The 9,796-nt window shown below is 41.2% G+C and overlaps 24 non-coding genes across 24 annotated transcripts; all 24 read right to left on the reverse strand.

The window, feature by feature from the left end:
• Positions 1-168: 168 nt before the first annotated feature.
• Positions 169-240, reverse strand: trnaq-uug (transfer RNA glutamine (anticodon UUG)). Its single transcript has one exon. It is a non-coding gene; the product is annotated as a tRNA-Gln (tRNA).
• A 213-nt stretch (positions 241-453) lies between these two features.
• trnaq-uug (transfer RNA glutamine (anticodon UUG)) lies at positions 454-525 on the reverse strand. Its single transcript has one exon. It is a non-coding gene; the product is annotated as a tRNA-Gln (tRNA).
• Positions 526-1,592: 1,067 nt separating this feature from the next.
• trnaq-uug (transfer RNA glutamine (anticodon UUG)) lies at positions 1,593-1,664 on the reverse strand. The gene has a single exon. It is a non-coding gene; the product is annotated as a tRNA-Gln (tRNA).
• A 212-nt stretch (positions 1,665-1,876) lies between these two features.
• On the reverse strand, positions 1,877-1,948 carry trnaq-uug (transfer RNA glutamine (anticodon UUG)). Its single transcript has one exon. It is a non-coding gene; the product is annotated as a tRNA-Gln (tRNA).
• A 213-nt stretch (positions 1,949-2,161) lies between these two features.
• On the reverse strand, positions 2,162-2,233 carry trnaq-uug (transfer RNA glutamine (anticodon UUG)). Its single transcript has one exon. It is a non-coding gene; the product is annotated as a tRNA-Gln (tRNA).
• A 214-nt stretch (positions 2,234-2,447) lies between these two features.
• On the reverse strand, positions 2,448-2,519 carry trnaq-uug (transfer RNA glutamine (anticodon UUG)). The gene has a single exon. It is a non-coding gene; the product is annotated as a tRNA-Gln (tRNA).
• A 214-nt stretch (positions 2,520-2,733) lies between these two features.
• Positions 2,734-2,805, reverse strand: trnaq-uug (transfer RNA glutamine (anticodon UUG)). The gene has a single exon. It is a non-coding gene; the product is annotated as a tRNA-Gln (tRNA).
• A 496-nt stretch (positions 2,806-3,301) lies between these two features.
• On the reverse strand, positions 3,302-3,373 carry trnaq-uug (transfer RNA glutamine (anticodon UUG)). The gene has a single exon. It is a non-coding gene; the product is annotated as a tRNA-Gln (tRNA).
• A 781-nt stretch (positions 3,374-4,154) lies between these two features.
• trnaq-uug (transfer RNA glutamine (anticodon UUG)) lies at positions 4,155-4,226 on the reverse strand. The gene has a single exon. It is a non-coding gene; the product is annotated as a tRNA-Gln (tRNA).
• Positions 4,227-4,755: 529 nt separating this feature from the next.
• On the reverse strand, positions 4,756-4,827 carry trnaq-uug (transfer RNA glutamine (anticodon UUG)). Its single transcript has one exon. It is a non-coding gene; the product is annotated as a tRNA-Gln (tRNA).
• Positions 4,828-5,041: 214 nt separating this feature from the next.
• On the reverse strand, positions 5,042-5,113 carry trnaq-uug (transfer RNA glutamine (anticodon UUG)). Its single transcript has one exon. It is a non-coding gene; the product is annotated as a tRNA-Gln (tRNA).
• A 549-nt stretch (positions 5,114-5,662) lies between these two features.
• On the reverse strand, positions 5,663-5,734 carry trnaq-uug (transfer RNA glutamine (anticodon UUG)). Its single transcript has one exon. It is a non-coding gene; the product is annotated as a tRNA-Gln (tRNA).
• Positions 5,735-5,947: 213 nt separating this feature from the next.
• On the reverse strand, positions 5,948-6,019 carry trnaq-uug (transfer RNA glutamine (anticodon UUG)). Its single transcript has one exon. It is a non-coding gene; the product is annotated as a tRNA-Gln (tRNA).
• A 210-nt stretch (positions 6,020-6,229) lies between these two features.
• Positions 6,230-6,301, reverse strand: trnaq-uug (transfer RNA glutamine (anticodon UUG)). Its single transcript has one exon. It is a non-coding gene; the product is annotated as a tRNA-Gln (tRNA).
• Positions 6,302-6,794: 493 nt separating this feature from the next.
• trnaq-uug (transfer RNA glutamine (anticodon UUG)) lies at positions 6,795-6,866 on the reverse strand. Its single transcript has one exon. It is a non-coding gene; the product is annotated as a tRNA-Gln (tRNA).
• A 213-nt stretch (positions 6,867-7,079) lies between these two features.
• Positions 7,080-7,151, reverse strand: trnaq-uug (transfer RNA glutamine (anticodon UUG)). Its single transcript has one exon. It is a non-coding gene; the product is annotated as a tRNA-Gln (tRNA).
• Positions 7,152-7,366: 215 nt separating this feature from the next.
• trnaq-uug (transfer RNA glutamine (anticodon UUG)) lies at positions 7,367-7,438 on the reverse strand. Its single transcript has one exon. It is a non-coding gene; the product is annotated as a tRNA-Gln (tRNA).
• A 212-nt stretch (positions 7,439-7,650) lies between these two features.
• trnaq-uug (transfer RNA glutamine (anticodon UUG)) lies at positions 7,651-7,722 on the reverse strand. Its single transcript has one exon. It is a non-coding gene; the product is annotated as a tRNA-Gln (tRNA).
• Positions 7,723-7,935: 213 nt separating this feature from the next.
• trnaq-uug (transfer RNA glutamine (anticodon UUG)) lies at positions 7,936-8,007 on the reverse strand. The gene has a single exon. It is a non-coding gene; the product is annotated as a tRNA-Gln (tRNA).
• A 214-nt stretch (positions 8,008-8,221) lies between these two features.
• Positions 8,222-8,293, reverse strand: trnaq-uug (transfer RNA glutamine (anticodon UUG)). The gene has a single exon. It is a non-coding gene; the product is annotated as a tRNA-Gln (tRNA).
• A 213-nt stretch (positions 8,294-8,506) lies between these two features.
• trnaq-uug (transfer RNA glutamine (anticodon UUG)) lies at positions 8,507-8,578 on the reverse strand. The gene has a single exon. It is a non-coding gene; the product is annotated as a tRNA-Gln (tRNA).
• A 496-nt stretch (positions 8,579-9,074) lies between these two features.
• trnaq-uug (transfer RNA glutamine (anticodon UUG)) lies at positions 9,075-9,146 on the reverse strand. The gene has a single exon. It is a non-coding gene; the product is annotated as a tRNA-Gln (tRNA).
• A 216-nt stretch (positions 9,147-9,362) lies between these two features.
• Positions 9,363-9,434, reverse strand: trnaq-uug (transfer RNA glutamine (anticodon UUG)). The gene has a single exon. It is a non-coding gene; the product is annotated as a tRNA-Gln (tRNA).
• A 213-nt stretch (positions 9,435-9,647) lies between these two features.
• Positions 9,648-9,719, reverse strand: trnaq-uug (transfer RNA glutamine (anticodon UUG)). Its single transcript has one exon. It is a non-coding gene; the product is annotated as a tRNA-Gln (tRNA).
• Positions 9,720-9,796: the final 77 nt, after the last annotated feature.

Raw genomic sequence — 9,796 nt, forward strand, 5'->3', positions numbered from 1 at the left:
CAATACAGTATGAAATCGTTAAAAAGTTAAATTGTGGAGTGTTAAAAATGCCACCATCAAGCCATCTACTGGGTGACAGAAAGGTTCAATGTTTGAGAAGGCTTGGTTTTTCCAAAGCATCTTATTAATTGTCACAAGCAGCTCGGCACAGGCTTTTACCAACAACAAAGGTTCCACCGGGACTTGAACTCGGATCACTGGATTCAAAGTCCAGAGTGCTAACCATTACACCATGGAACCGGCATGGAAAAACCCACCGCTTGACTCAAACTTGCAAAGTTCCAACAATAAACTATTAAATAGTTAAAAAGTTAAATTGTGGAGTGTTAAAAATGCCACCACCAAGCCATCTACTGGGTGACACGAAGGTTCGTTGTTTGAGAAGGCTTGGTTTTTCCAAAGCATCTTATTAATTGTCACAAGCAGCTCGGCACAGGCTTTTACCAACAACAAAGGTTCCACCGAGACTTAAACTTGGATCACTGGATTCAAAGTCCAGAGTGCTAACCATTACACCATGGAACCGGCACTGATAAAAACACTGCTTGACCCAAACTTGCAAAGTTCCAACCAATACAGTATGAAATAGTTAAAAAGTTAAATTGTGGAGTGTTAAAAATGCCACCATCAAGCCATCTACTAGGTGACACGAAGGTTCGTTGTTTGAGAAGGATTGGTTTTTCCAAAGCATCTTTTTCATTGCCACAAGCAGCTCTGCACAGGCTTTTACCAACAACAAAGATTCCACCAAGACTTAAACTCAGATCACTGGATTCAAAGTGCAGAGAGCTAACCATTACACCATGGAACCAGCATGGAAAAAAAAGGACTGCTTGACCCAAACTTGCACAGTTCCAACCAACACAGTATGAAATAGTTAAAAAGTTAAATTGTGGAGTGTTAAAAATGCCACCATCAAGCCATCTACTAGGTGACACGAAGGTTCGTTGTTTGAGAAGGATTGGTTTTTCCAAAGCATCTTTTTCATTGCCACAAGCAGCTCTGCACAGGCTTTTACCAACAACAAAGGTTCCACCGAGACTTAAACTCAGATCACTGGATTGAAAGTGCAGAGAGCTAACCATTACACCATGGAACCAGCATGAAAAAGCACTGCTTGACCCAAACTTGTAAAGTTCCAACAATAAACTATTAAATAGTTAAAAAGTTAAATTGTGGAGTGTTAAAAATGCCACCATCAAGCCATCTACTGGGTGACACGAAGGTTCAATGTTTGAGAAGGCTTGGTTTTTCCAAAGCATCTTTTTCATTGCCACAAGCAGCTCTGCACAGGCTTTTACCAACAACAGAGGTTCCACCGAGACTTAAACTCAGATCACTGGATTCAAAGTGCAGAGAGCTAACCATTACACCATGGAACCAGCATGGAAAAGCACTGCTTGGTCGAAACTTGCAAAGGTCCAACAATAAACTATTAAATAGTTAAAAAGTTAAATTGTGGAGTGTTAAAAATGCCACCATCAAGCCATCTACTGGGTGACACAAAGGTTCAATGTTTGAGAAGGCTTGGTTTTTCCAAAGCATCTTTTTCATTGCCACAAGCAGCTCTGAACAGGCCTTACCAACAACAAAGGTTCCACCTAGACTTGAACTCGGATCACTGGATTCAAAGTCCAGAGTGCTAACCATTACACCATGGAACCGGCATGTAGAAAAGCAATGCTTGACCCAAACTTGCAAAGTTCCAACAATAAACTATTAAATAGTTAAAAAGTTAAATTGTGGAGTGTTAAAAATGCCACCACCAAGCCATCTACTGGGTGACACAAAGGTTCGTTGTTTGAGAAGGCTTGGTTTTTCCAAAGCATCTTTTTCATTGCCACAAGCAGCTCTGAACAGGCCTTACCAACAACAAAGGTTCCACCGAGACTTGAACTCGGATCACTGGATTCAAAGTCCAGAGTGCTACCCATTACACCATGGAACCGGCATGTAGAAAAGCAATGCTTGACCCCAACTTGCAAAGTTCCAACAATAAACTATTAAATACTTAAAAAGTTAAATTGTGGAGTGTTAAAAATGCCACCACCAAGCCATCTACTGGGTGACACGAAGGTTCGTTGTTTGAGAAGGCTTGGTTTTTCCAAAGCATCTTATTAATTGTCACAAGCAGCTCGGCACAGGCTTTTACCAACAACAAAGGTTCCACCGAGACTTGAACTCGGATCACTGGATTCAAAGTCCAGAGTGCTAACCATTACACCATGGAACCTGCACAGAAAAAACCACTGCTTGACCCAAACTTGCAAAGTTCCAACCAATACAGTATGAAATCGTTAAAAAGTTAAATTGTGGAGTGTTAAAAATGCCACCATCAAGCCATCTACTGGGTGACAGAAAGGTTCAATGTTTGAGAAGGCTTGGTTTTTCCAAAGCATCTTATTAATTGTCACAAGCAGCTCGGCACAGGCTTTTACCAACAACAAAGGTTCCACCGGGACTTGAACTCGGATCACTGGATTCAAAGTCCAGAGTGCTAACCATTACACCATGGAACCTGCACAGAAAAAACCACTGCTTGACCCAAACTTGCAAAGTTCCAACCAATACAGTATGAAATCGTTAAAAAGTTAAATTGTGGAGTGTTAAAAATGCCACCATCAAGCCATCTACTGGGTGACAGAAAGGTTCAATGTTTGAGAAGGCTTGGTTTTTCCAAAGCATCTTATTAATTGTCACAAGCAGCTCGGCACAGGCTTTTACCAACAACAAAGGTTCCACCGGGACTTGAACTCGGATCACTGGATTCAAAGTCCAGAGTGCTAACCATTACACCATGGAACCGGCACTGATAAAAACACTGCTTGACCCAAACTTGCAAAGTTCCAACCAATACAGTATGAAATAGTTAAAAAGTTAAATTGTGGAGTGTTAAAAATGCCACCATCAAGCCATCTACTAGGTGACACGAAGGTTCGTTGTTTGAGAAGGATTGGTTTTTCCAAAGCATCTTTTTCATTGCCACAAGCAGCTCTGCACAGGCTTTTACCAACAACAAAGATTCCACCAAGACTTAAACTCAGATCACTGGATTCAAAGTGCAGAGAGCTAACCATTACACCATGGAACCAGCATGGAAAAGCACTGCTTGACCCAAACTTGCAAAGTTCCAACAATAAACTATTAAATAGTTAAAAAGTTAAATTGTGGAGTGTTAAAAATGCCACCATCAAGCCATCTACTGGGTGACAGGAAGGTTCAATGTTTGAGAAGGCTTGGTTTTTTCAAAGCATCTTTTTCATTGCCACAAGCAGCTCTGCACAGGCTTTACCAACAACAAAGGTTCCACCGAGACTTGAACTCGGATCACTGGATTCAAAGTCCAGAGTGCTAACCATTACACCATGGAACCGGCATGGAAAAAAAAGGACTGCTTGACCCAAACTTGCACAGTTCCAACCAACACAGTATGAAATAGTTAAAAAGTTAAATTGTGGAGTGTTAAAAATGCCACCATCAAGCCATCTACTAGGTGACACGAAGGTTCGTTGTTTGAGAAGGATTGGTTTTTCCAAAGCATCTTTTTCATTGCCACAAGCAGCTCTGCACAGGCTTTTACCAACAACAAAGGTTCCACCGAGACTTAAACTCAGATCACTGGATTGAAAGTGCAGAGAGCTAACCATTACACCATGGAACCAGCATGAAAAAGCACTGCTTGACCCAAACTTGTAAAGTTCCAACAATAAACTATTAAATAGTTAAAAAGTTAAATTGTGGAGTGTTAAAAATGCCACCATCAAGCCATCTACTGGGTGACACGAAGGTTCAATGTTTGAGAAGGCTTGGTTTTTCCAAAGCATCTTTTTCATTGCCACAAGCAGCTCTGCACAGGCTTTTACCAACAACAGAGGTTCCACCGAGACTTAAACTCAGATCACTGGATTCAAAGTGCAGAGAGCTAACCATTACACCATGGAACCAGCATGGAAAAGCACTGCTTGGTCGAAACTTGCAAAGGTCCAACAATAAACTATTAAATAGTTAAAAAGTTAAATTGTGGAGTGTTAAAAATGCCACCATCAAGCCATCTACTGGGTGACACAAAGGTTCAATGTTTGAGAAGGCTTGGTTTTTCCAAAGCATCTTTTTCATTGCCACAAGCAGCTCTGAACAGGCCTTACCAACAACAAAGGTTCCACCTAGACTTGAACTCGGATCACTGGATTCAAAGTCCAGAGTGCTAACCATTACACCATGGAACCGGCATGTAGAAAAGCAATGCTTGACCCAAACTTGCAAAGTTCCAACAATAAACTATTAAATAGTTAAAAAGTTAAATTGTGGAGTGTTAAAAATGCCACCATCAAGCCATCTACTGGGTGACACGAAGGTTCAATGTTTGAGAAGGCTTGGTTTTTCCAAAGCATCTTTTTCATTGCCACAAGCAGCTCTGCACAGGCCTTACCAACAACAAAGGTCCCAACCAATACAGTATGAAAGAAGTTAAAAAGTTAAATTGTGTAGTGTTAAAAATGACACCATGAAGCCATCTACTGGGAGACACAATGGTTTGTTGTTTGAGAAGGCTTGGTTTTTCCAAAGCATCTGTTTCATTGCCACAAGCAGCTCTGCACAGGCTTTTACCAACAACAAAGGTTCCACCGAGAATTGAACTCGGATCACTCGGAGCCACCTACTGGGTGACACAAAGGTTCGTTGTATGAGAATCATTTAATGAGGTGTCTTGGTTTTTCCAAAGCATCTGTCTGCACAGGCTTTCACCAACAACAAAGGTTCCACCGAGACTTGAACTCGGATCACTGGATTCAAAGTCCAGAGTGCTAACCATTACACCATGGAACCGCCATGGACAAAGCACTGCTTGACCCAAACTTGCAAAGTTCCAACCAATACAGTATCAAAGAAGTTAAAAAGATAAATTGTGGAGTGTTAAAAATGCCACCATCAAGCCATCTACTGGGGGACACGAAGGTTTGTTGTTTGAGAAGGCTTGGTTTTTCCAAAGCATCTGTTTCATTGCCACAAGCAGCTCTGCACAGGCTTTTACCAACAACAAAGGTTACACCGAGACTTGAACTCGGATCACTGGATTCAAAGTCCAGAGTGCTAACCATTACACCATGGAACCGCCATGGACAAAGCACTGCTTGACCCAAACTTGCAAAGTTAAAAACCAATACAGTATCAAAGAAGTTAAACAGATAAATTGTGGAGTGTTAAAATGCCACCATCAAGCCATCTACTGGTGACACAAAGGTTCGTTGTTTGAGAAGGCTTGGTTTTTCCAAAGCATCTTTTTCATTGTCACAAGCAGCTCTGCACAGGCTTTTACCAACAACAAAGGTCCCAACCAATACAGTATGAAAGAAGTTAAAAAGTTAAATTGTGTAGTGTTAAAAATGACACCATGAAGCCATCTACTGGGAGACACAATGGTTTGTTGTTTGAGAAGGCTTGGTTTTTCCAAAGCATCTGTTTCATTGCCACAAGCAGCTCTGCACAGGCTTTTACCAACAACAAAGGTTCCACCGAGAATTGAACTCGGATCACTCGGAGCCACCTACTGGGTGACACAAAGGTTCGTTGTATGAGAATCTTTTAATGAGGTGTCTTGGTTTTTCCAAAGCATCTGTTTCATTGCCACAAGCAGCTCTGCACAGGCTTTCACCAACAACAAAGGTTCCACCGAGACTTGAACTCGGATCACTGGATTCAAAGTCCAGAGTGCTAACCATTACACCATGGAACCGCCATGGACAAAGCACTGCTTGACCCAAACTTGCAAAGTTCCAACCAATACAGTATCAAAGAAGTTAAAAAGATAAATTGTGGAGTGTTAAAAATGCCACCATCAAGCCATCTACTGGGTGACACGAAGGTTCAATGTTTGAGAAGGCTTGGTTTTTCCAAAGCATCTTTTTCATTGCCACAAGCAGCTCTGCACAGGCCTTACCAACAACAAAGGTTCCACCGAGACTTGAACTCGGATCACTGGATTCAAAGTCCAGAATGCTAACCATTACACCATGGAACCAGCATGAAAAAGCACTGCTTGACCCAAACTTGTAAAGTTCCAACAATAAACTATTAAATAGTTAAAAAGTTAAATTGTGGAGTGTTAAAAATGCCACCATCAAGCCATCTACTGGGTGACACGAAGGTTCAATGTTTGAGAAGGCTTGGTTTTTCCAAAGCATCTTTTTCATTGCCACAAGCAGCTCTGCACAGGCCTTACCAACAACAAAGGTTCCACCGAGACTTGAACTCGGATCACTGGATTCAAAGTCCAGAATGCTAACCATTACACCATGGAACCAGCATGAAAAAGCACTGCTTGACCCAAACTTGTAAAGTTCCAACAATAAACTATTAAATAGTTAAAAAGTTAAATTGTGGAGTGTTAAAAATGACACCATAAAGCCATCTACTGGGTGACACGAAGGTTCAATGTTTGAGAAGGCTTGGTTTTTCCAAAGCATCTTTTTCATTGCCACAAGCAGCTCTGCACAGGCTTTTACCAACAACAGAGGTTCCACCGAGACTTAAACTCAGATCACTGGATTCAAAGTGCAGAGAGCTAACCATTACACCATGGAACCTGCATGGAAAAGCACTGCTTGGTCGAAACTTGCAAAGGTCCAACAATAAACTATTAAATAGTTAAAAAGTTAAATTGTGGAGTGTTAAAAATGCCACCATCAAGCCATCTACTGGGTGACACAAAGGTTCAATGTTTGAGAAGGCTTGGTTTTTCCAAAGCATCTTTTTCATTGCCACAAGCAGCTCTGAACAGGCCTTACCAACAACAAAGGTTCCACCGAGACTTGAACTCGGATCACTGGATTCAAAGTCCAGAGTGCTAACCATTACACCATGGAACCGGCATGTAGAAAAGCAATGCTTGACCCAAACTTGCAAAGTTCCAACAATACACTATTAAATAGTTAAAAAGTTAAATTGTGGAGTGTTAAAAATGCCACCACCAAGCCATCTACTGGGTGACACGAAGGTTCGTTGTTTGAGAAGGCTTGGTTTTTCCAAAGCATCTTATTAATTGTCACAAGCAGCTCGGCACAGGCTTTTACCAACAACAAAGGTTCCACCGAGACTTGAACTCGGATCACTGGATTCAAAGTCCAGAGTGCTAACCATTACACCATGGAACCTGCACAGAAAAAACCACTGCTTGACCCAAACTTGCAAAGTTCCAACCAATACAGTAAGAAAGAAGTTAAAAAGTTAAATTGTGGAGTGTTAAAAATGACACCATAAAGCCATCTATTGGGTGACAGAAAGGTTCAATGTTTGAGAAGGCTTGGTTTTTCCAAAGCATCTTATTAATTGTCACAAGCAGCTCTGCACAGGCTTTTACCAACAACAAAGGTTCCACCGGGACTTGAACTCGGATCACTGGATTCAAAGTCCAGAGTGCTAACCATTACACCATGGAACCGGCATGGAAAAACCCACCGCTTGACCCAAACTTGCAAAGTTCCAACAATAAACTATTAAATAGTTAAAAAGTTAAATTGTGGAGTGTTAAAAATGACACCATAAAGCCATCTACTGGGTGACACGAAGGTTCGTTGTTTGAGAAGGCTTGGTTTTTCCAAAACATCTTATTCATTGTCACAAGCAGCTCTGCACAGGCCTTACCAACAACAAAGGTTCCACCGAGACTTGAACTCGGATCACTGGATTCAAAGTCCAGAGTGCTAACCATTACACCATGGAACCGGCATGGAAAAACCCACCGCTTGACCCAAACTTGCAAAGTTCCAACAATAAACTATTAAATAGTTAAAAAGTTATATTGTGGAGTGTTAAAAATGACACCATAAAGCCATCTACTGGGTGACACGAAGGTTCGTTGTTTGAGAAGGCTTGGTTTTTCCAAAGCATCTTATTAATTGTCACAAGCAGCTCGGCACAGGCTTTTACCAACAACAAAGGTTCCACCGAGACTTGAACTCGGATCACTGGATTCAAAGTCCAGAGTGCTAACCATTACACCATGGAACCGGCACTGATAAAAACACTGCTTGACCCAAACTTGCAAAGTTCCAACCAATACAGTATGAAATAGTTAAAAAGTTAAATTGTGGAGTGTTAAAAATGACACCATAAAGCCATCTACTGGGTGACACAAAGGTTCAATGTTTGAGAAGGCTTGGTTTTTCCAAAGCATCTTTTTCATTGCCACAAGCAGCTCTGCACAGGCTTTTACCAACAACAAAGGTTCCACCGAGACTTGAACTCGGATCACTGGATTCAAAGTCCAGAGTGCTAACCATTACACCATGGAACCGGCATGTAGAAAAGCAATGCTTGACCCAAACTTGCAAAGTTCCAACAATAAACTATTAAATAGTTAAAAAGTTAAATTGTGGAGTGTTAAAAATGACACCATAAAGCCATCTACTGGGTGACACGAAGGTTCGTTGTTTGAGAAGGCTTGGTTTTTCCAAAGCATCTTATTAATTGTCACAAGCAGCTCGGCACAGGCTTTTACCAACAACAAAGGTTCCACCGAGACTTGAACTCGGATCACTGGATTCAAAGTCCAGAGTGCTAACCATTACACCATGGAACCTGCACTGATAAAAACACTGCTTGACCCAAACTTGCAAAGTTCCAACCAATACAGTATGAAATAGTTAAAAAGTTAAATTGTGGAGTGTTAAAAATGCCACCATCAAGCCATCTATTGGGTGACACGAAGGTTCGTTGTTTGAGAAGGCTTGGTTTTTCCAAAGCATCTTTTTCATTGCCACAAGCAGCTCTGCACAGGCTTTTACCAACAACAAAGGTTCCACCAAGACTTAAACTCAGATCACTGGATTCAAAGTGCAGAGAGCTAACCATTACACCATGGAACCAGCATGGAAAAGCACTGCTTGACCCAAACTTGCAAAGTTCCAACAATAAACTATTAAATAGTTAAAAAGTTAAATTGTGGAGTGTTAAAAATGACACCATAAAGCCATCTACTGGGTGACAGGAAGGTTCAATGTTTGAGAAGGCTTGGTTTTTCCAAAGCATCTTTTTCATTGCCACAAGCAGCTCTGCACAGGCTTTACCAACAACAAAGGTTCCACCGAGACTTGAACTCGGATCACTGGATTCAAAGTCCAGAGTGCTAACCATTACACCATGGAACCGGCATGGAAAAAAAAGGACTGCTTGACCCAAACTTGCAAAGTTCCAACCAACACAGTATGAAATAGTTAAAAAGTTAAATTGTGGAGTGTTAAAAATGCCACCATCAAGCCATCTACTAGGTGACACGAAGGTTCGTTGTTTGAGAAGGCTTGGTTTTTCCAAAGCATCTTTTTCATTGCCACAAGCAGCTCTGCACAGGCTTTTACCAACAACAAAGGTTCCACCGAGACTTGAACTCAGATCACTGGATTCAAAGTCCAGAGTGCTAACCATTACACCATGGAACCAGCATGAAAAAGCACTGCTTGACCCAAACTTGCAAAGTTCCAACAATAAACTATTAAATAGTTAAAAAAAGTTAAATTGTGGAGTGTTAAAAATGACACCATAAAGCCATCTACTGGGTGACACGAAGGTTCAATGTTTGAGAAGGCTTGGTTTTTCCAAAGCATCTTTTTCATTGCCACAAGCAGCTCTGCACAGGCTTTTACCAACAACAAAGGTTCCACCGAGACTTGAACTCAGATCACTGGATTCAAAGTCCAGAGTGCTAACCATTACACCATGGAACCAGCATGGAAAAGCACTGCTTGGTCGAAACTTGCAAAGGTCCAACAATAAACTATTAAATAGTTAAAAAGTTAAATTG

This window comes from Misgurnus anguillicaudatus, chromosome 15 (assembly GCF_027580225.2).
Source record: "Misgurnus anguillicaudatus chromosome 15, ASM2758022v2, whole genome shotgun sequence".
Lineage (NCBI taxonomy): Eukaryota > Metazoa > Chordata > Actinopteri > Cypriniformes > Cobitidae > Misgurnus > Misgurnus anguillicaudatus.